Here is a 24,471-nt window from a genome sequence, read left to right as displayed (position 1 = left end):
GGGTTTGCTCATTCTCTTTTCTTACAATTGACCCACCATCCTGGGAACACGTCTGGTGATTGATAGAAAACCAAAACTATACACAGTACTCCAAGACTGGTCTAACCAAGCTCCTGTGCTAATAAGCAAGACTTTACTACGCCTATACTCAAATTATTTGGTTTTCTTTGGTAAGGCAAGGGATATATTGAAGCCGAGGAAAATCTCCAAAATATTTGTAAAAGCAAAAAGTAAAAGAATAAATGTCAGATGACATACTTTTTAAAAACGTATTTCAAAAAAGGACATTGCTGAACCAGTAATACAGCCCTTTAGCATTGCACACTATTAAAAATGATCAAACCCTATTAAATATACAGAAATATCACATGATGCAAATGATTAATGAAGGTCCTGATCGAAAACAATTTTGTTTGAAGGCACAAGTCATTTATGACAGTAACAGTTAAGGCACATTAAAACATAATACAGAAATTAATCCTTCACCAGAGACAGTTCAATTTATAAATGAACCTTGGCTAGTGTTTGCCTTTAGTAGAGATCCCTATTTGTGACAGCATGATTAAAATGATTAACTTACTCTTTGGTAGATTATTTCACTATTCAATGCTACAGTATCCCTTTTTTTAGCTTTGACAAAGGGTCAGTTCAACTCGAAACAACAGCTCTTTTCTCTCCTTACAGATGCTGCCAGACCTGCTGAGATTTTCCAGCATTTTCTCTTTTGGTTTCAGATTCCAGCATCTGCAGTAATTTGCTTTTATTTTTCTGCAGTATCCCAGGACTGAATACTTGGACTATCCAGAGTTTATTGTCAAATGCTATTTAACCACACCAGCTAGCCCAATTTTTTTCTCCAACATTAAATTTATTAGGCAAAATATTATGGTCATTGGAGAAAGGAATGGTGCACAAATGTTCATTATATGGTTCCTACACTACTGCATGACGAAAGTTAGTAAAGCACTTTGAAACTTTTATTGGTCACGGAATGTGCTCTAAGCATGCAAGCCTTTGTTTCTTTTAAAACTGATCATTGACCTTGAGGGCTATTGAGTGGCATCTGATTCAGCACAGCAGGGAATCTGGGACCCATGTGCTTAGAGCAAACAACAGTCTGGCTCTTCTACCAGACTGAAGACTCTAGACTGACACTCAGATTATAAACCAGGAAGCACAAACTAAAATAGCTGGGAACCTCAGCTTCTGTCGCGACACTACAGATTTCCAGCAGAAACTCAGCACCCACGGACCAGTCGAACAGGGAGCATTTCTCGTCACAATGGACATTTCAGCACTTTACACCAGCATTCCCCACGGTGACGACATCACAGCAATATCCTCAGCACTCAACACCAACAACTGCCAATCTCCAAGCACTGTCCTACAACTCATCCACTTTATCCTCAACCACAACATTTTCACCTTTGACAACCAGTTCTTCATCCAGACACACGGAACAACCATGGGGACCACATTTGCACCCCAATATGCCAACATTTTCATGCACAGGTTCGAACAAGACTTCTCCTCAATGCAGGACCTCCAACCAACACTATACACCAAGTACATTAACAACATTTTCTTTCTCTGAACCCATGGTGAGGGGTCACTGATAAAACTACACAGTGACATCAAACTCACCATGGACTACTCTCGACTATCTGTCTCATTCTTGGACACATGCATCTCCATCAAGGATGGGCACCTCAGCACCTCACTCTACCGTAAACCAATGGATAACATCAATGCTACACTTCTCCAGCTTCCATCCAAACCATACCAAAACAGCCATCCCCTAAGGACAAGCCCTACGCATACACAGGATCTGTTCAGATGAGGAGGAACGTGGCAGGCACTTGGAAGTACTCAAGGATGCACTCATAAGATTAGAGTCCGATGCTCAACTCATTGACCGCCAGTTCCAACGTGCCACAGCAAGAAACCATAATGACCTCCTCAGGAGACAGGCAACAGACAGGGTACCCTTTGTTGTTCAGTACTTCCCAGGAGCCAAATAAAACTACGCCATGTTCTTCGTGACCTGCAACACCTTATCAAGGAGGATGAGCACCTTGCCAAGACCTTCCCCACGACTCCACTCCTCACCTTTAAACAACCGCCAAACCTCAAACAGATCACTGTTTGTAGCAAGCTGCCCAGCTTTCAGGACAACTCCGTACAACCCTGTCAGAGTAGACACTGCAAGATGTGTCAGAGCGTCCACCATTACATACCGGGACACCAACCACCACGTACACGGCAGGTACTCATGCGACTCAGCCAACGTTGTCGATCTCATACGCTGCAGGCAAGGACGCCCTGAGGCATGGTACACTGGCGAGACCAAGCAGAGGCTACAGCAATGGATGAATGGGCATGGCACAACAATCAACAGACAGGAGTGTTCCCTCCCAGTCGGAGAACACTTCAGCAGTCTGGGACATTCGACCCTGGACCTTCGGGTGACTGTCCTCCAAGGCAGACTTCGGGACAAGCAACAATGCAAAGTGGCTGAGCAGAGGCTGATAGCCAAGTTCGATAACCATGGCGATGGCCTCAACCGGAACCTTGGGTTCATGTCACACTACAGGTGACCCCACTGCACTATATATAAAATACACACACACACGCAGATCCTCTCTCATGTACAGGATCTCTCTCATATGCTCACACATACACTCCCATACTCACGCGCACCCTCTCACAGACTTATACCCCTTTAAATTCACATTCTCTCACACACAAACCCCACCTATGAACACACCCACATGCACACACGCATCTAAGTTTGGGGGGTGAATTTGTACTTGCAGAAGTGAATTTTATTGTGCTCAAAACCTGCATGAATCCATGTAAGATTCTGGAAATCCGCTTTTTTAGATTAGAATCAGTCTGACCATTGTGGCCCAGAGAGTGTCACACAGGGCAGCTAACACCTTCTGGGCTGACATGGCACCAATTGTTAAAGTTCACTTGAGAACGTAACTTTAAAAAAGTTCTGTGATTTACATCTGAAAGAACTGAAACCAACATGTTCATTCTAAAAGATGAGAGACTGAACAAACAGTCCAGGGCTTTTTCAATATATAATTTCAGTTACATCACATTGTGAACTTTTGCTATAAATTCTGGGACTTACGATCTTATACTCCACAACCGCCTGCTGAAGGAGCAGCACTCTAAAAGCTAGTGCTTCCAAATAAACCTGTCGGTTTATAACCTGATGTGATGTGATTTTTAACTGAATCCAATGTAAAATCATATGCATTAAGTAATTAAACAGAAATCAAGAGAGGAACCTGTCGGCATCTTTGACATGCTTGATAATACCATCCCCTTCCAACTCGACTGCTTTTTAGCTGGGTGGATTATCACTTGAGGTCCCATTCTTATCTATGGAATGGTAGTTAAAGAATCACTTTCAAATGCTTCTCTTCCTCAACACCACACCAGTACCTCTGGTGTCTCACAAGGACATAGCTTGGGTCCTTATTTCCTATGTACAAGCCACCCAAAGGTGCAGTGCTAGGTTTCACAGGTACAATGATGACACCCAAACCTCTACCTCTTTTGAATCATTTACTGTTGCTAAATTATCAGCTTGTTCACCCGACATCCAGTACTGGGTGGACAGAAATGTCTTCCAATTGTCGAAGACTGAAGCCATGGTTTTTTTTGTTAAAACCCTGCTCCAAACTCTGTTCCCTAGCTACAGACTCCATCCCACTGCCTGACAGTCAGAGGAAAAATGTCAGTTTGCAATTTTAGTGTTTAATGATCTAGATATACGCCTTCAAACTTATATTTATGCCATTAAGATTACCAACTTCCACCTCCTTAACATCACCCAACTTCACCTGTAGCTCATTGGTATCCTACTATCTCTAGACCTGACTGTGCCAATGTATCCCAGCATGTCTCCCATGCTTTAATTCCTCTGATCCTGCAGTCACCCAAACTCTATTACCAGTGTTTAACTCACAGCAAATCTACTATGCACATACTTCCTAATGTACATTACCTCTCGATCAAGCACCCGCTGATTTTTAAAATGTTATTCGGGTTTTCAAGTCACTCCATGGCCTAACCTTATCTGTAAGCACCAGCAGCCACACTACCCTTGCAAATATTGTGCTTCTTGACATCTTGTCCACCCCCAGTTTTAACTGCTCCACCATTGGTGACCGTACCTTCAGGTGACTATGCCCAAAGCTCCAGAATTCCCCCCAACACCTCAAGCTCACACCCCTCCTTCAAACATTCCTCCCAACTTTCCTTTGTCCAAGCTTCTGGTCATCTGACCAGAAATTTAATCAGATAGCCTTTTTAAAGAAGTTAACACTAAGACAGACAGAAAAACCATAATTGAAAAGCCAATCTTAAAATAGCTCAACACAATAATGTCAAGATACAGCAAAAAATTCATATACAGTTCAATGTTTATCAGGGACAAGAAATCACTTTATTCAATTTGCTTTCCAACTTGTTTTGCTCTCTAGAGTAGAGAGTACAGTCGCTTTTTATTTGTCATTTCTACCGTATACAACAGATACAATAAAAACAAGACCCTGTTCCTCCTTCTTATCGGAGAGATGTTGTGAAACTTGAAAGGGTTCAGAAAAGATTTACAAGGATGTGCCAGGGTTGGAGGATTGGAGATACGGGGAGAGGCTGAATAGGCTGGGGCTGTTTTCCCTGCAGCGGAAGCTGAGGGGTGACCTTATAGAGGTTTACAAAATTATGAGAGGCATGGATAGAATAATAGATAAGGTCTTTTCCCTGGTGTGGGGGAGTCCGGAACTATATGGCATAGGCTTAAGGTGAGAGGGGAAAGATATAAAAGAGGCCTAAGGAGCAACTTTTTCACACAGAGGGTGATACGTGTATGGAATGAGCTGCCAGAGGAAGTGGTGGAGGCTGGTACAATTACAACATTTAGGAGGCAATTTGGATGGGTATATGAATAGGAAGGGCTTGCAGGGATATGGGCCTGGTGCTGGCAGGTGGGACTAGATTGGGTTGGGATATCAGTCGGCATGGGTAGGTTGGACCGAAGGATCTGTTTCCGTGCTGTACATCTCTATGACTCTACCAAGGGTGCTACATGGACAGCACAAACGACATAATCACATGCGGCATAAAGTGCGTAAGAAGTGCAAAACACTCAAGTTACGGTGTAATCGAAGAATGATAAATAATAGACATTTTCCTAGCAGCAATTCGAGGTTGTGCAATGAATTTCAGATGGGAAAGAGTCCAATCACACTGTGTTAAGGAGCCTGATGGTTTGGGGGAAGAAACTGTTGCACAGTCTGGCCGTGAGAGATTGAATGCTCCAGTATCTTCTGCCAAATGGCAGGAGGGAGAAGAGTTTGAGTGAGGGGTGCGCGGGGTCTTCTACAATGCTTGTAGCCTTTCCGATGCAGCGTATGGAGGAAATGCCTGTAATGGAGGGAAGAGAGACCCCGATGATCCTCTCTCAGCTCTCCTCACTATCCGTTGCAGTTGTCTAGTTGTCAGTTTAAGGTTGTTATTACTCTTGGGAAGCAGTTGCCCCTCAACATACTCCACGTGTAAGTCACATTAATTTAATTCACAGATAGTTATTGCACTTACGCTAGGTGAGTTATTAATTTTCAAAGAAAATCCCTGGTTCAATCTCAACTTAACTGTTGTATGTGACATGCTTAATCAACTAAGACTACTTTTATAGTTTCAAAATGCAGAACTTCTGATTGAAGATATGCTGGCCTGTAAACAAGTGCGCGTTATTCTGAGTCATGAGTAATAGGAGACCAAGTACAGTTTAATCATTCAATGTTATGAAATGGCATACAGTCAGAAAAGACAAAAATTTGCATATGGAACAGGTACAGCAAGGTAATACAATCAAATTGACAGCCATGAGTATCATCCCAAAAACTAAATACACCCCTTAAGCCTTTATAAAGAAAGCAAGCCCCAGTGTTCAGACATTACAATTGGGCCATTCAGATATTCTGTTAACAAAGTGTGCAGTCAAGTCAGAGAGTGAGTATACCTGAAAAGGTATGGGATGCACACCGACATCTTGCTTTTGCAAACAGAGAGATTGTAGTTAAAATATCTTGCAGCAATGTTTTGATTTTTGAGCAATGAAACAAGAAGTGAAAGCTGGAAGAGATCACAAGATCTACTCTCTGCCCATTTCTAAATTCAGGCAATCTTTCAGTCAGATCAGAATTGACTGCCTCAAAGACAATTCTCAGGTGTGTGTGTGTGTGTGTGTGTGTGTGTGTGTATTTGACCAGTTTGAACTGGCCTCAGGTGTCAACGTCAGTCAAGGTAAGAGATAGGCTTGTTCTTTAGGAACTGGAGCGACCAATCCATTATCGCCTTCACCTGAAGGTGCTGGAAATATGGTTTGGAAGGGCTGGGGCATGCGCAAAAATTTGAGAGGAGGGTATTGCCAAGGTGAAGAAAAAACTGGCCTTTTAGGAGCACCATTCTCTCCATTGCAGGTTTAAACCTAGTCATCAGGTGCGAGGCACTCTCTCCGTTGTTGTACATGGTGCAGGTCCGGCCCATTCGCAGAACCTGTGCCGTGGCAGTTACCCAAGCCATCTTCCGCTTCATCTGGAAGTCTAAGATGAACTGTGTCTGCAAGGACACCACGTACAAAACTAGATGGGCAGGGTGAAACGTACCCATCACTGCTCTCATCTGGATGGCCACCTTTGTGTGCAGATGCATCAAGCTGTGCATACACCCTCAGTACGCAAACATCAAGGGTCATGACATTCTGAGGTTCTAAGTATTCCTAATGTTGTGAAGGAGAGGTTTGGCCCCATTGTCATGGAATGCTCCAAACGGTTGGCCTATTCCATATCACCTGACCTTCATGGAGAAACCTGCAAAGAAAAACACCACCTGTCCATCACGTGGTGGTCAGCAGGTAGCGTCCTCAAGACCCTGCTGGAAAAGCAGAAGGTGGATCCTGTTGCGTGGTTTCCTGAGCACACTGTCAAAGTCATTTGGCAGAATGCCTCATCACCCTACTTTCCAACAAGTATTAAGACGTTGCTTGGCAGGTGATGAGAAGAGCACTAGCTGTGAGATCCTTCATGTACACCTGGTCGGTCTGCACCACCGCACACTGCCCTTGAAGCAGCTGCAGGGGGCAGGGGATGGTGACACTGACTTACATCTTCTTCTGGGATTTGTCTTTGCAAAGGAAGTCTGGAAAAAGATGCAGGTCAAGGTTTATCCTGAGCATCTCCATAATGCAGGACTCTGAGCTGTATGGACTGTTCCCCAGGATGCACATCTGGGTAAACATCAACTGCACCTGGAGGACCATTAACTCCGTGAAAGATGCTCTTTGGTCTTCTAGCAAAGAGTTGACCTCAACTGAGTGTTGCAGATTGGTACATTCCAAGGTCCAAGAATACATGCTGAGGGATGCACTAAAGCTGAGGGCTGCGGCCGCCAAAGTGCATTGGGGAAAGACCACCATCCAAGGTCTCTCTGCCAAAGTTAAATGGGGGGCTCTGTTCAGTTATTGGACCCTCCCAATGCCTCAAATATATTTAAATATAGTCTTGTACAAGTAAGAAATGCCTTTGGTTTGTTTATTGAATGGAGTCAAATTCCAATGCTGGTTTGCTTCTTCAAGTGGTACTGTAGAGAACCAAGCTGTTTCAGTTACCATGTATACAAAGGCAATTTATGAATAAAGTATATTTTAGAAATAAAGAGAAATTGTGCAGATGCCAGTTTATTCTAGATCAAGAATAATGCAAACTTATTTCACTTCAAATCCCAACAGCTAAGAGATTGTTTCATTTATATAATTTGAGTTAATTTCAAGCCCAGAAGTAAATAACTCATTGCACCACCCAGTGAAATGAAGAAGATTTCCAAATGAACAAAAGCAAATTAGCACAGGTAAAGAGAAACAGCTACATGTTGCAATCTACAGTACAGAACTTTGAGAATCCTACCTCTGCCCCGAGGCTGCTTATTAACATAAAATTGTTGGCAGGAAGGATTTGTATGCAAGGGAGGTCCCACCTAGTAACTGCTCAACACCAGCCTAGAGACAGTTGAAGTTGCTGGGACTCTTGCTTGGCATAGCATGTGGCTTTGCCCCACTTGCTTTGCCCTAAAATAATGGCAGGAATGACAGAAGGCTGCAAATTAGCCACTTAAGAATACTAATAGACTCAAGACTACCTGACCCCTTCTCCATTCCCACTGGGAATTTTTAAACAGATCGGAAGACCACCTACAGGAATTTGTGCCCCCCCCCCCACTTTCAAAATGGCCAGTGGAAGAACATAAAATCCACCCCCCCCCCCCTGTTTATATTGCAAAAATCACCTGACCTATTGTAGCAGCAGAAGCAGAAGCATATATATAATATATCTATATAAAGAGGGGTTCTAACTCAAGGTGCAGAATAAGATCAAGATAAAGAAGGGAAGCAGATGCATGGTTATTTTTCTCAAAATCTGAAATTAACTAGCTAACATGAGAGCATCTTATTTGAATCTGCAGAAACTAACAATTAATCCAGTGCAGGTGCTGTAGAGCTCTGGACTAGTAAACAAGGGGCCCAGGCTCACTCAGACACTGATTCCAATCCCACCATGGCAGCTTGTGGAATTTAACTTCAATTAACAGCAAAGGAAATCTGTCATGTTTACCGAGTTTGACCTACATGTGACCCTAGACCCAGAGCAATGTGGTGACTCTTACATGCTCTTCACAACTCAACCAAATGCTCACGATTGCATTCACAGACAGACACAAATATCTTTGTTCAAGATTCAAATATGTGTGGTTGAACACAGTGAAAAGCAGCAGAAATGCAGTATCAAAATGAGCATCACTATCACTCTAGATCACTTTCTGCACACACCAAATGATGATGGGCATCACTTTCAAATCATAGAAAATACTATTCATCTTGTACTTTGAGCAACAGTAAATAACTCTTTAGACTATAAAACAATTCAATAAGGAAGGGAAAACTGGAATGTTTAGTCATCTCTTTACACAAAGTAACATCAGTCCCTCACTGATCTAATTTCAGAAGCAGTGAAAGTTTCTCCTTTGTTCTCAAAGCAAACATTTTACAAACTTTCCTGCTGTAAGCACGAACACACAACTGACCTGAACATCCCAACTTCTACAATGCAGTGGCAGCAACCCAACGGAAGTCAGGTTATCATTGGATAAACTGCACTGAATACAATGTTAAAAGTCAAATAACGAACCTGTAAGGTGACAAGTACAGAAAACAGAAGGTCCACGTATCTTAAAGACATTGCAGCTTGAAAACACTGGCTTACAGTTTTACAAATCTGCTCAATCAATATTCAAATCTTCTTGATCTCAAATCATTTTGCTTGATTGTATCAGTTTGGTGTTAATTTTAACTCTTAATTTCATATTCAGAATTCCAAGATGATGGTTAAAATCAAAAGGAGGAAACAAAATATAACATTGCAGCAATGAAGCAAATCTAATCTGCTCCAATCTAATAAGACAAAACTGAATGGAACAAAATGATGCGATACAAACTGTGCTTGCATCCACAGGGTGGGAAAATGACCTCAGAGTTTAATTGTTGAGGTTGCATTTCAAGCCTGAAGGTCACATTAATGGGGCACTCAGAATACCCAGATTTAAACATACTTGAAATAAATCGTACACATTTCAGACGCAGCAAGGACGCTTCACTCTATTCTGAACCAGAAAATCCAATTTCTGAAAAATGTTAGCCTGAAAATCTTCAAACATGTTGGTCTAATCAGACTGCACTTCTGAAAGAGAATATGGCTAAACTTGCCAGATTGTTTGTCTTTGAGTGTTGCAGTCTGATTCAATATTGTAAAAAGAGGAAGAAATACAGGAAAGGAAAAGACTTTAAAAATAAGACAAGTTGCTGAAACACATTAAAGCTTAATAAACTGCTCAGAAATAAACGTTTGTTTTCTCAAACGATGGACCTTGCTTTTAAAAAAAACGTTTTGACTCTGATTCTCCTGCTTGTTCAAGAGTTCTCGTATCAATATTGAGAATTTTTCATTTCACTCTTCCAAAATACAAGCCAGAGTTCAAACCCACGTTACCTGCAGCACAGAAATACCGATTATCACGATGTAAAGAAAAACAATGCAACAGTATGATTTTAAAAACAACAAAAGAAATAAGTTGACAGCAGAGAATTGTCTTCCCCTGGTTTTCAGCTGCTTTAGGAGGCAGTCAGTTGCCAATGATGTACAGAGAGAGGCATGCGGCTGACAGAATGATATGCAAATAAACTGGAAAAACCCAGATTTGATCCAATAGAGTTTGTCTGGCAGACACTAAAGGTTACACCACTGTAAACCTGACGTCACAGGATCACAAACTCCAGAGGGTAAAACATACATTTCCAACAACTAATTTAAGGTGGCCCAACCTGTCCAGAAACACTGCAAATGTTGGAAATAAGAAATAAAAACAGAAAATGCTGCAAATACTCAGCAGAAAGACAGCATTTGTAAAAAGAGAAAAATTAGTTCAGTAACTAATCAGTAACCCTTCATCAGAATTGGGATTCAGATGCAAGGAAGTTTTAAGCAAGGGAAAGGAGAAAGGGTGGAAAAACAATAAGAGGCACAAGTGTATAGAAGACAGGTTTATTTACATGATTAGTTAACAGCAGATTAGTTGATGGTACCAGGCAAAAGTGAACGGTAGTGGGACAAATAAAGAATAAAAAACGTTGAGAGGAAATACGAATGACAAAATGATGAACAGCTGAAACTCAGAAGCAAAAAAAAAGAACAAAATTGAAAACTGTGAGGATAAAGGAAACAAATGAGTGCAGGAGTTATGATGTGAAAATGTTTTACACAAATGGTTATGGAAAAGGATAAACTTTTCAAAAAAGTTAAAGCTTTTAATTGGAGTATAGCAAATTTTAATGGCAGGAGACAAAAACTTTCAAAAGTTGATTGGAGTAGACTGTTTGCAGGCAAGAGAAAGGCTTTAAAAACAAGACAAGTTGCTGAAACACATGAAAGCATAATAAACTGCTGAGAAACAAACATTTCTTTCCTCAAAAGATGGAACTTGCTTTTAGAAAAAAAGTTTTAACTCTGCTTCTTCGACTTATTCAAGAGTGCTCGTATCAATATTGAGAATTTTTCATCTTACTCTTCCAAAATACAAGCCCAGTGTATCGTAGGCAGCATGGTGGCACAGTGGTTAGCACTGCTGCCTCACAGCACCAGATACCCAGATTCAATTCCCGCCTCAGGAAACTGACTGTGGAGTTTGCACATTCGCCCTGTCTGCGTGGGTCCCCCTCTGGGTGCTTCGGTTACCTCCCACAGTCACAAAAATGTGCAGGTTAGGTGAATTGGCCAGGCTAAATTGCCTGTAGTGTTAGGTGAAAGGATAAATGAGGGGAATGGGTCTGGGTGGGTTGCACTTCGGTGGGTCGGTGTGGACTTGTTGGGCTGAAGGGACTGTTTCCACACTGTAAATAATCTAACCTAATCGGTAAGTGTTCAAACCCACATTACCTGCAGCACAGAAATACTGATTACTACGGTGTAAAGAAAAACAATGCAACAGTATGATTTTAAAAGCAACTTCAAAACAACAAAAAAGTGTTGACTGCAGAGAATTGTCTTCCCCTGGTCTTCAGCTACTTTCGCAGGCAGTCAGTTTGCCAATGATGTACATAGAAAGGCATGTGGCTGACAGAATGATATGCAAATAAACTGGAAAAACCCAGATTTGATCCAATAAAGTTTGTCTGGCAGACACTAAAGGTTACACCACTGGAAACCTGACATCACAGGATCACAAACTCCAGAGGGTAAAACATACATTTCCAACAACTAATTTAAGGTGGCCCAACCTGTCCAGAAACACTGCAAATGTTGGAAATAAGAAATAAAAACAGAAAATGCTGCAAATACTCAGCAGAAAGACAGCATTTGTAAAAAGAGAAAAATTAGTTCAGTAACTAATCAGTAACCCCTCATCAGAATTGGGATTCAGATGCAAGGAAGTTTTAAGCAAGGGAAAGGAGAAAGGGTGGAAAAACAATAAGAGACACAAGTGAATAGAAGACAGGTTTATTTACATGATTAGTTAACAGCAGATTAGTTGATGGTACCAGGCAAAAGTGAGCGGCAGTGGGACAAATTAAGGATAAAAAATGTTGAGTGGAAATGTGAATGCCAAAATGATGAACAGCTGCAACTCAAAAGCAAAGGAACAAAATTGAAAGCTGTGAAGATAAAGGAAACAAATGAGTGCAGGAGTTATGATGTGAAAACGTTTTACACAAATGGTTATGGAAAAGGATAAGCCTTCCGTTCAAGATAGTTTTTAATCGGAATATAGCAAATTTTAATGGCAGGGGACAAGAACTTCAAAAGGTGTTTGGAGTAGACTGTTCGCAGTTAAAAGGACATCTAATAGGTGGAGGGAGTTCAAGAGCGTGATGATGAGTTTCAGAAGCATTTTGTTCCATTAGAATGAAGGGAAAGACTGGTTGGATTAAGGAACAATGGATGAATAAAAATATTGAGGTTCTAATTAAGAATAAAAGAGAATCTTATTTTAAATATAGACAACTTGGTTTCATTAAATCTCTTAATCAATATAAAGAGTGCAGGAGCATTCTTAAGAGAGAAATCAGGAAGGCAAAGAGGGGATATGAGATAGCATTGGCAGATAAGGATAATCCAAAGAGATTCAACAAATACATTGAAAGCTAGAGGGTAACTAAAGAGAGGGTAGGGCCTCTTGAAGATCAAGGAGGTTATCTTTGTGTTGAAGCCCAGTAGATGGGAGACACACTAAATGAATATTTTGTGCAAGTTTTTACTGTAGAGAAAGAAATGGAATCTAGGGAAATTGTTGGAGGCGATTATAAAAGTTAGGATTTATGGACATTTAGAGAGGCAAAAAGTTGATTAAGGATAGTCAATATGGTTTTGTGTGAGGTAAATAGTGTCTCACAAACTTGATTGAGTTTTTAAGGAAGTTACCAAAAAGATTGATGATGGCAGAGCAGTAAGACGTTTATTTGGATTTTAGTAAAGTCTTTGACAAGGGTCTGTACGGTAGACTAAACCAGTAAAGTTAGGTCACATGGAATTTTGGGGGAGTCTCCCAATTGCATACATAATTGGTTTACAACAGGAGACAGAGTAATGGTGGAGGGTTACTTTTCGGACTGGAGGCCTGTGACCAGGGGTATTCCCCAGGACTGGATCCTCTTTTGTTTGTCATTTATGACACGATTAGATTAGATTTGATTCCCTACAGTGTGGAAACAAGCCCGTCGGCCCAGCAAGTCCACACCGGCCCTCCAAAGAGCAACCCAGCCAGACCCATTCCCCGACATTTACTCCTGGCTAATGCACCAATTTAGCATGGCCAATTCACCTGACCTGCACATTTTTGGACTGTGGGAGGAAACCGGAGCACCCGGAGAAAACCCACACAGACATAGGGAAAATGTGCAAACTCCACACAGACAGTTGTCAGAGGTGGGAATTGAACCTGGGTGCCTGGCGCTGTGAAACAGCAGTGCTAACCGCTGAGCCACCGTGCTGCATATGTATATGATTTGGATGAGAATATAGAAGGCATGGTTAGTGAGTTTGTGGATGACACCAAAATTGGTGGCACTGTAGACAGTGAAACAGGTTTTCTAAGATTACAAAGGGATCTTGATCAAATGGGTAAACGGGCTGAAAATAGCAGATGAAGTTCAATCTGAATACTTGAAAGTAGTCGCAGGTAGATAAGATGGTGAAGAAGTCATTTGGTATGCTTTCCTTTATTGGTCAGAGTATTAAGTACAGAAGTTGGGAGGTCAGGTTGCAGCTGTACAGGACATTGGTTAGACCACTTCTGGAATATTGTGTGCAATTCTGGTCTCCTTCCTATTGGAAAGATGTTGTGAAACTTGAAAGGGTTCAGAAAAGATTTAAAAGGGTGTTGCCAGGGTTGGAGAATTTGAGCTATAGGAAGATGCTGAATAGGCTGGCGTTGTTTTCCCTGGAGCGTCAGAGGCTGAGGGGTGACCTTAGAGGGATTTATAAAATCATAAAGGACATAGATAGGATAAATGGACAAAGTCTTTTTCCTGGGGTGGGGGTGGGGAAGAGTACAGAACTAGAGGGCATAGGTTTAAGGTGAGAGAGGAATGATATAACAGAGACCTAAGGGACAATGTTTTCACGCAGAGGGTGGTGCATGTATGGAATGAGCTGCCAGAGGAAGCGGTGGAGGTTGGTACAATTGCAACATTAAAGGCACATCTGGATGGATATATGAATAGGAAGGGTTTGGACAGATATGGACCAAGTGCTGACAGATGGGACGAGATTACCTGCGACTCCACTTTCAAGGAGCTATGAACCTGCACTCCAAGGTCTCTTTGTTCAGCAACACTTCCTTCTTGAGCAGTAATTAACAAAAGCAAACAGATTACTCAATTTCCTCACACAACGTGATCTGCCATTTCTCTTACTCAAGTGACAGCATTCAAATACAAGTAACATGACAAAGAATGAGGGGAGTGGAGAGTTTGTGGTAATGTCTCAATAAAAGCAAAATCCTGCAGATGCTGGGAGTCTCAAATTAAAAATAAAGTGCTCAACCAGATTCAACATTTCACATTCAAAATGACTCTCCTCCAGAACTCAAAGGGGTTGGAAAATTATGGGTTTTTTTTAAAAGCTGTGGACAGAAAGACAGAAGGAACAGGCTGTTAGGGTGCTCACAGCTCAAGATAAAAAGGTTGCTAATGGAGGTGAGGGGAAGATGCAGCCTGACATGGAGAGTTTCCAGCATTTCGTTTTTATTTCAGATTTCCAGCACCTGTAGTATTCCACAAATAGATCAACTTAATGGCAGTCTTCGAGTCGGAATATAGGAATAGTAGTCGGCCATTCAGCCTGTCGAATCTGTCCATCACTTGGCATGTTCATGACTAACCTTACACTTCAATGACTTTTATTCACCCATCCCCATAACTTGATGCCACTGATAATCAAAGATCTATCAATCACGACCTTAACCAACACATAAAAAGCTTCCACAGCCCTCTGCTGTAAAGTCCAAAGATTCACAACCCTCTGAGTATAAGAAATTGTCCTCATCTTGGGCATAAGTGGCACCTCTCTTTTCTTTAAATTATATCACTGGATCTGGACTCCCCAACACAGGCAAATATCTTACTTGCATTGACCATGTCTACCCCCTTTCAAGTTTTTGTCAATTTTGATGAGATTACATCTCATTCTTCTAAACTCTAGAGAATATAGGCTGGGTTTGCTCATTCTCTTTTCTTACAATAGACCCACCATCCTGGGAACACGTCTGGTGATTGATAGAAAACCAAAACTATACACAGTACTCCAAGACTGGTCTAACCAAGCTCCTGTGCTATTGAAGCAAGACTTTACTACGCCTATACTCAAATTATTTGGTTTTCTTTGGTAAGGAAAGGGATATATTGAAGCTGGGGAAAATCTCCAAAATATTTGTAAAAGCAACAAGTAATAGAATAAATAGCAGATGACATACCTTTTGAAAAAGTATTTCAAAAAAGGACATTGCTGCACCAGTAATACAGCCCTTTAGCATTGCACACTATTAAAAATGATCAAACCCTATTAAATATACAGAAATATCACATGATGCAAATGATTAATGAAGATCCTTATAGAAAACAATTTTGTTTGAAGGCACAAGTCATTTATGACAGTAACAGTTAAGGCACATTAAAACATAATACAGAAATTAATCCTTCACCAGAGACAGTTCAATTTATAAATGAACCTTGGCTAGTGTTTGCCTTTAGTAGAGATCCCTATTTGTGACAGCATGATTAAAATGATTAACTTACTCTTTGGTAGATTATTTCACTATTCAATGCTGCAGTATCCTTTTTTTAAGCTTTGACAAAGAGTCAGTTCGACTCGAAACAACAGCTCTTTTCTCTCCTTACAGATGCTGCCAGACTTGCTGAGATTTTCCAACATTTTTTCTTTTGGTTTCAGATTCCAGCATCCGCAGTAATTTGCTTTTATTTTTCTGCAGTATCCCAGGACTGAATACTTGGACTATCCAGAGTTTATTGTCAAATGCTATTTAACCACACCAGCTAGCCCAATTTCTTTCTCCAACATTAAATTTATTAGGCAAAATATTATGGTCATTGGAGAAAGGAATGGTGCACAAATGTTCATTATATGGTTCCTACACTACTGCATGACGAAAGTTAGTAAAGCACTTTGAAACTTTTATTGGTCACGGAATGTGCTCTAAAAGCATGCAAGCCTTTGTTTCTTTTAAAACTGATCATTGACCTTGAGGGCTATTGAGTGGCATCTGATTCAGCACAGCAGGGAATCTGGGACCCATGTGCTTAGAGCAAACAACAGTCTGGCTCTTCTACCAGACTGAAGAATCTAGACTGACACTCAGATTATAAACCAGGAAGCACAAACTAAAATAGCTGGGAACCTCAGCTTCTGTCGCGACACTACAGATTTCCAGCAGAAACTCAGCACCCACGGACCAGTCGAACAGGGAGCATTTCTCGTCACAATGGACATTTCAGCACTTTACACCAGCATTCCCCACGGTGACGACATCACAGCAATATCCTCAGCACTCAACACCAACAACTGCCAATCTCCAAGCACTGTCCTACAACTCATCCACTTTATCCTCAACCACAACATTTTCACCTTTGACAACCAGTTCTTCATCCAGACACACGGAACAACCATGGGGACCACATTTGCACCCCAATATGCCAACATTTTCATGCACAGGTTCGAACAAGACTTCTTCTCAATGCAGGACCTCCAACCAACACTATACACCAAGTACATTGACGACATTTTCTTTCTCTGAACCCATCGTGAGGAGTCACTGATAAAACTACACAGTGACATCAAACTCACCATGGACTACTCTCGACTATCTATCTCATTCTTGGACACATGCATCTCCATCAAGGATGGGCACCTCAGCAGCTCACTCTACCGTAAACCAATGGATAACATCAATGCTACACTTCTCCAGCTTCCACCCAAACCATACCAAAACAGCCATCCCCTAAGGACAAGCCCTACGGACACACAGGATCTGTTCAGATGAGGAGGAATGTGGCAGGAAATACTCGAGGATGCCCTCATAAGAATGGAGTCCGATGCTCAACTCATTGACTGCCAGTTCCAACGTGCCACAGCAAGAAACCATAATGACCTCCTCAGGAGACAGGCAACAGACAGGGTACCCTTTGTTGTTCAGTACTTCCCAGGAGCCAAATAAAACTACGCCATGTTCTTCGTGACCTGCAACACCTTATCAAGGAGGATGAGCACCTTGCCAAGACCTTCCCCACGACTCCACTCCTCACCTTTAAACAACCGCCAAACCTCAAACAGATCACTGTTCGTAGCAAGCTGCCCAGCTTTCAGGCAACTCCATACAACCCTGTCACAGTAGACACTGCAAGATGTGTCAGAGCATCCACCATTACACATCGGTACACCACCCACCACGTACACAGCAGGTACTCATGTGACTCAGCCAACGTTGTCGATCTCTATGCTGCAGGCAAGGACGCCCTGAGGCATGGTACACTGGCGAGACCAAGCAGAGGCTACAGCAACGGATGAATGGATATCACACAACAATCAACAGCCAGGAGTGTTCCCTCCCAGTCGGAGAACACTTCAGCAGTCTGGGACATTCGACCGCGGACCTTCGGGTAACTGTCCTCCAAGGCAGACTTCAGGACATGCAACAATGCAAAGTGGCTGAGCAGAAGCTGATAGCTAAGTTCGATAACCATGGCGATGGCCTCAACTGGAACCTTGGGTTCATGTCACACTACAGGTGACCCCACTGCACTATATATAATACACACACACACGCACACACACACACACACATGCAGATCCTCTCTCATGTACAGGCTCTCTCTCATACGCTCACACATACACTCCCATACTCACGTGCACCCTCTCACAGACTTATACCCCTTTAAATTCACATTCTCTCACACACAAACCCCACCTATGAACACACCCACATGCGCACACGCATCTAAGTTTGGGGGGTGAATTTGTACTTGCAGAATAAGACAATAGACAATAGATGCAGGAGTAGGCCATTCAGCCCTTCGAGCCTGCACTGCCATTCAATATGATCATGGCTGATCATTCCCAATCCGTATCCTGTTCCAGCCTTATCTCCATAACCCTTGACTCCACTATCTTTAAGAGCTCTATCCAATTCTTTCTTAAATGAATCCAGAGACTGGGCCTCCACTGCCCTCTGGGGCAGAGCATTCCACACAGCCACCACTCTCTGGGTGAAGTAGTTTCTCCTCATCTCTGTCCTAAATGGTCTACCCCGTATTTTTAAGTTGTGTCCTCTGGTTCGGCACTCCCCCATCAGCGGAAATATGTTTCCTCCTGCCAGAGTGTCCAATCCTTTCATAATCCTATACGTTTCAATCAGATCCCCTCTCAGTCTTCTAAACTCAAGGGTATACAAGCCCAGTCGCTTAAGTCTTTCCATGTAAGGCAATCCTGCCATTCCAGGAATTGACCTCGTGAACCTCCACTGCACTCCCTCAATAGCCAGAATGTCTTTCCTCAAATTTGGAGACCAGAACTGTACACAGTACTCCAGGTGTGGTCTCACCAGGGCCCTGTACAGCTGCAGAAGCACCTCTTTGCTTCTATACTCAATCCCTCTTGTTATGAAGGCCAGCATGCTATTAGCCTTCTTCACGACCTGCTGTACCTGCACGCTTGCCTTCATTGACTGGTGGACAAGAACATCCAGATCTCTCTGAACAGCCCCTTTACCTAATTTGATACCATTGAGGTAGTAATCTGCCTTCCTGTTCTTGCCACCAAAGTGGATAACCATACATTTATCCACATTAAACTGCATCTGCCATGCATCTGCCCACTCACCCAACTTGTCCAGGTCACCCTGTAATCTCCTAACATCCTCATCACATTTCACCCTACCACCTAGCTTTGTATCATCAGCAAATTTGCTAATGTTATTGCTGATACCATCTTCTATATCATTTACATATATTGTAAAAAGCTGCGGTCCCAGCACGGATCCCTGCGGTACCCCACTGGTCACTGCCTGCCATTCCGAAATGGAGCCGTTAATCACTACCCTTTGTTTCCTATTAGCCAACCAATTCTCTATCCAATCTAGTACTTTGCCCCCAATACCGTGCGCCCTAATTTTACTCACTAGCCTCTTGTGTGGGACTTTATCAAAAGCTTTCTGAAAGTCCAGGTACACTACATCCACTGGATCTCCATCGTCCATCTTCCGAGTTACATCCTCAAAAAATTCATGAAGATTAGTCAAGCATGATTTCCCCTTCATAAATCCATGCTGACTCTGTCCTATCCTGTTACTATTATCCAGATGTGAATTTTATTGTGCTCAAAAACTGCATGAATCCATGTAAGATTCTGGAAATCCGCTTTTTTAGATTAGAATCAGTCTGACCATTGTGGCCCAGAGTGTGTCACACAGGGCAGCTAACACCTTCAATGCATTATCTGGGCCGACATGGCACCAATTGTTAAAGTTCACTTGAGAACGTAACTTTAAAAAAGTTCTGTGATTTACATCTGAAAGAACTGAAACCAACATGTTCATTCTAAAAGATGAGAGACTGAACAAATGGTCCAGGGCTTTTTCAATATATAATTTCAGTTACATCACATTGTGAACTTTTGCTATAAATTCTGGGACTTACGATCTTATACTCCACAACTGCCTGCTGAAGGAGCAGCACTCTAAAAGCTAGTGCTTCCAAATAAACCTGTTGGTTTATAACCTGATGTGATGTGATTTTTAACTGAATCCAATGTAAAATCATATGCATGAAGTAATTAAACAGAAATCAAGAGAGGAACCTGTCGACATCTTTGACATGCTTGATAAAACCATCCCCTTCCAACTCGACTGCCTTTTAGCTGGGTGGATTATCACTTGAGGTCCCATTCCTATCTATGGAATGGTAGTTAAAGAATCACTTTCAAATGCTTCTCTTCCTGAACACCACACCAGTACCTCTGGTGTCTCACAAGGACATAGCTTGGGTCCTTATTTCCTATGTACATGCCACCCAAAAGTGCTGTGCTAGTTTTCACAGGTACAATGATGACACCCAAACCTCTACCTCTTTTGAATCATTTACTGTTGCTAAAATATCAGCTTGTTCACCCGACATCCAGTACTGGGTGGACAGAAATATCTTCCAATTGTCCAAGACTGAAGCCATGGTTTTTTTTGTTAAAACCCTGCTCCAAACTCTGTTCCCTAGCTACAGACTCCATCCCCCTGCCTGACAGTCAGAGTAAAAATGTCAGTTTGCAATTTTAGTGTTTAATGATCTAGATATACGCCTTCAAACTTATATTTATGCCATTAAGACTACCAACTTCCACCTCCTTAACATCACCCAACTTCACATGTAGCTCATTGGTATCCTACTATCTCTAGACCTGACTGTGCCAATGTATCCCAGCACGTCTCCCATGCTTTAATTCCTCTGATCCTGCAGTCACCCAAACTCTATTACCAGTGTTTAACTCACAGCAAATCTACTATGCACATACTTCCTAATGTACATTACCTCTCGATCAAGCACCCGCTGATTTTTAAAATGTTATTCGGGTTTTCAAGTCACTCCATGGCCTAACCTTATCTGTAAGCACCAGCAGCCACACTACCCTTGCAAATATTGTGCTTCTTGACATCTTGTCCACCCCCAGTTTTAACTGCTCCACCATTGGTGACCGTACCTTCAGGTGACTATGCCCAAAGCTCCAGAATTCCCCCCAACACCTCAAGCTCACACCCCTCCTTCAAACATTCCTCCCAACTTTCCTTTGTCCAAGCTTCTGGTCATCTGACCAGAAATTTAATCAGATAGTCTTTTTAAAGAAGTTAACATGAAGACAGACAGAAAAACCATAATTGAAAAGCCAATTTTAAAATAGCTCAACACAATAATGTCAAGATACAGCAAAAAAATTCATATACAGTTCAATGTTTATCAGGGACAAGAAATCACTTTAATCAATTTGCTTTCCAACTTGTTTTGCTCTCTAGAGTAGAGAGTACAGTAGCTTTTTATTTGTCATTTCTACCGTATACAACAGATACAATAAAAACAAGACGATGTTCCTCCTTCTTATCGGAAAGATGTTGTGAAACTTGAAAGGGTTCAGAAAAGATTTACAAGGATGTGCCAGGGTTGGAGGGTTTGAGATACGGGGAGAGGTTCAACAGGCTGGGGCTGTTTTCCCTGCAGCGGAAGCTGAGGGGTGACCTTATAGAGGTTTATAAAATTATGAGAGGCATGGATAGAATAAATAGATAAGGTCTTTTCCCTGGTGTGGGGGAGTCCGGAACTATATAGCATAGGTTTAAGGTGAGAGGGGAAAGATATAAAAGAGGCCTAAGGAGCAACTTTTTCACACAGAGGGTGATACGTGTATGGAATGAGCTGCCAGAGGAAGTGGTGGAGGCTGGTACAATTGCAACATTTAGGAAGCAATTTGGATGGGTATATGAATAGGAAGGGTTTGCAGGGATATGGGCCGGGTGCTGGCAGGTGGGACTAGATTGAGTTGGGATATCAGTCGGCATGGGTAGGTTGGACCGAAGGATCTGTTTCTGTGCTGTACATCTCTATGACTCTACCAAGGGTGCGATATGGGCAGCACAAACTACATAATCATATGGTGCATAAAGTGCGTAAGAAGTGCAAAACACTGGATTAGTGGTGCTGGAAGAGCACAGCAGTTCAGGCAGCATCCAAAGAGCAGCGAAATCGACGTTTCGGGCAAAAGCCCTACATCAGGAAGGCTTTTGCCCGAAACGTCGATTTCGCTGCTCGTTGGATGCTGCCTGAACTGCTGTGCTCTTCCAGCACCACTAATCCAGTATTTGGTTTTCAGCATCTGCAGTTATTGTTTTTACCAAGAAGTGCAAAACACTCAAGTTACGGTGTAATCGAAGAATGATAAATAATAGACATTTTCCTAGCAGCAATTCGAGGTTGTGCAATGAATTTCAGATGGGAAAGAGTCCAATCACACTGTGTTAAGGAGCCTGATGGTTTGGGGGAAGAAACTGTTGCACAGTCTGGCCGTGAGAGATTGAATGCTCCAGTATCTTCTGCCAAATGGCAGGAGGGAGAAGAGTTTGAGTGAGGGGTGCGCGGGGTCTTCTACAATGCTTGTAGCCTTTCCGATGCAGCGGATGGATGAAATGCCTGTAATGGATGGAAGAGAGACCCCGATGATCCTCTCTCAGCTCTCCTCACTATCCGTTGCAATTGTCTAGTTGTCAGTTTAAGGTTGTTATTACTCTTGGGAAGCAGTTGCCCCTCAACATACTCCACGTGTAAGTCACATTAATTTAACTCACAGACAGTTTTTGCACTTATGCTAGGTGAGTAATTAATTTTCAAAGAAAATCCCTGGTTCAATCTCAACTTAACTGTTGTATGTGACATGCTTAATCAACAAAGACTACTTTTATAGTTTCAAAATGCAGAACTTCTGATTGAAGATATGCTGGCCTGTAAACAAGTGCGCGTTATTCTGAGTCATGAGTAATAGGAGACCAAGTACAGTTTAATCATTCAATGTTATGAAATGGCATACAGTCAGAAAAGACAAAAATTTGCATATGGAACAGGTACAGCAAGGTAATACAATCAAATTGACAGCCATGAGTATCATTCCAAAAACTAAATACACCCCTTAAGCCTTGATAAAGAAAGCAAGCCCCAGTGTTCAGACATTACAATTGGGCCATTCAGATATTCTGTTAACAAAGTGTGCAGTCAAGTCAGAGAGTGAGTATACCTGAAAAGGTATGGGATGCACACCGACATCTTGCTTTTGCAAACAGAGAGATTGTAGTTAAAATATCTTGCAGCAATGTTTTGATTTTTGAGCAATGAAACAAGAAGTGAAAGCTGGAAGAGATCACAAGATCTACTCTCTGCCCATTTCTAAATTCAGGCAATCTTTCAGTCAGATCAGAATTGACTGCCTCAAAGACAATTCTCAGGTGTGTGTGTGTGTGTGTGTGTGTGTGTGTGTATTTGACCAGTTTGAACTGGCCTCAGGTGTCAACGTCAGTCAAGGTAAGAGATAGGCTTGTTCTTTAGGAACTGGAGCGACCAATCCATTATCGCCTTCACCTGAAGGTGCTGGAAATATGGTTTGGAAGGGCTGGGGCATGCGCAAAAATTTGAGAGGAGGGTATTGCCAAGGTGAAGAAAAAAACTGGCCTTTTGGGAGCACCATTCTCTCCATTGCAGGTTTAAACCTAGTCATCAGGTGCGAGGCACTCTCTCCGTTGTTGTACATGGTGCAGGTCCGGCCCATTCGCAGATCCTGTGCCGTGGCAGTTACCCAAGCCATCTTCCACTTCATCTGGAAGTCTAAGATGAACTGTGTCTGCAAGGACACCACGTACAAAACTCTGATGGGCAGGGGGAAACGTACCCATCACTGCTCTCATCTGGATGGCCACCTTCGTGTGCAGATGCATCAAGCTGTGCATACACCCTCAGTACGCAAACATCATTCTGAGGTTCTAAGTATTCCTAATGTTGTGAAGGAGAGGTCTGGCCCCATTGTCATAGAATGCTCCAAACGGTTGGACTATTCCATATCACCTGACCTTCATAGAGAAACCTGCAAAGAAAAAGATACGCAAATAACCTGGAAAAACCCAGATTTGATCCAATAGAGTTTGTCTGGCAGACATAGAAGATTACACCACTGTAAACCTGATGTCACAAACTCCAGAGGGTAAAACACACATTTCCAGCAACTAACTTAAGGTGGCCCAACCTGTCCAGAAACACTGCAAATGTTGGAAATAAGAAATAAAAACAGAAAATGCTGCAAATACTCAGCAGAAAGACAGCATTTGTAAAAAGAGAAAAATTAGTTCAGTAACTAATCAGTAACCCTTCATCAGAATTGGGATTCAGATGCAAGGAAGTTTTAAGCAAGGGAAAGGACTAAGGGTGGAAAAACAATAAGAGACACAAGTGTATAGAAGACAGGTTTATTTACATGATTAGTTAACAGCAGATTAGTTGATGGTACCAGGCAAAAGTGAACGGCAGTGGGACAAATAAAGAATAAAAAATGTTGAGAGGAAATACGAATGACAAAATGATGAACAGCTGAAACTCAGAAGCAAAAAAAAGAACAAAATTGAAACCTGTGAGGATAAAGGAAACAAATGAGTGCAGGAGTTATGATGTGAAAATGTTTTACACAAATTGTTATGGAAAAGGATAAACTTTTCATACAAGTTAAAGCTTTTAATTGGAGTATAGCAAATTTTAATGGCAGG

The 24,471-nt window shown here is 42.0% G+C and overlaps 1 protein-coding gene across 4 annotated transcripts in view; it reads right to left on the bottom strand.

Moving 5' to 3' along the window:
* Positions 1-24,471, bottom strand: part of traf7 (TNF receptor-associated factor 7) — a 79,561-nt gene that overhangs the window by 39,461 nt on the left and 15,629 nt on the right. Inside the window, exon 1 of one of the 4 annotated variants that reach the window (XM_072559875.1) lies at positions 10,122-10,265. The exons of the other annotated variants lie outside the window; for them this stretch is intronic. The gene's annotated coding sequence lies outside the window, so the exon portion shown is untranslated. Of the gene's footprint in view, positions 1-10,121; positions 10,266-24,471 lie in introns of those variants that run through there. 4 annotated transcript variants of the gene reach the window in all.

The sequence above is a fragment of the Chiloscyllium punctatum genome, chromosome 40 (genome assembly GCF_047496795.1).
Source record: "Chiloscyllium punctatum isolate Juve2018m chromosome 40, sChiPun1.3, whole genome shotgun sequence".
Lineage (NCBI taxonomy): Eukaryota > Metazoa > Chordata > Chondrichthyes > Orectolobiformes > Hemiscylliidae > Chiloscyllium > Chiloscyllium punctatum.
This window is presented reverse-complemented; position numbering and strand designations above follow the sequence as displayed.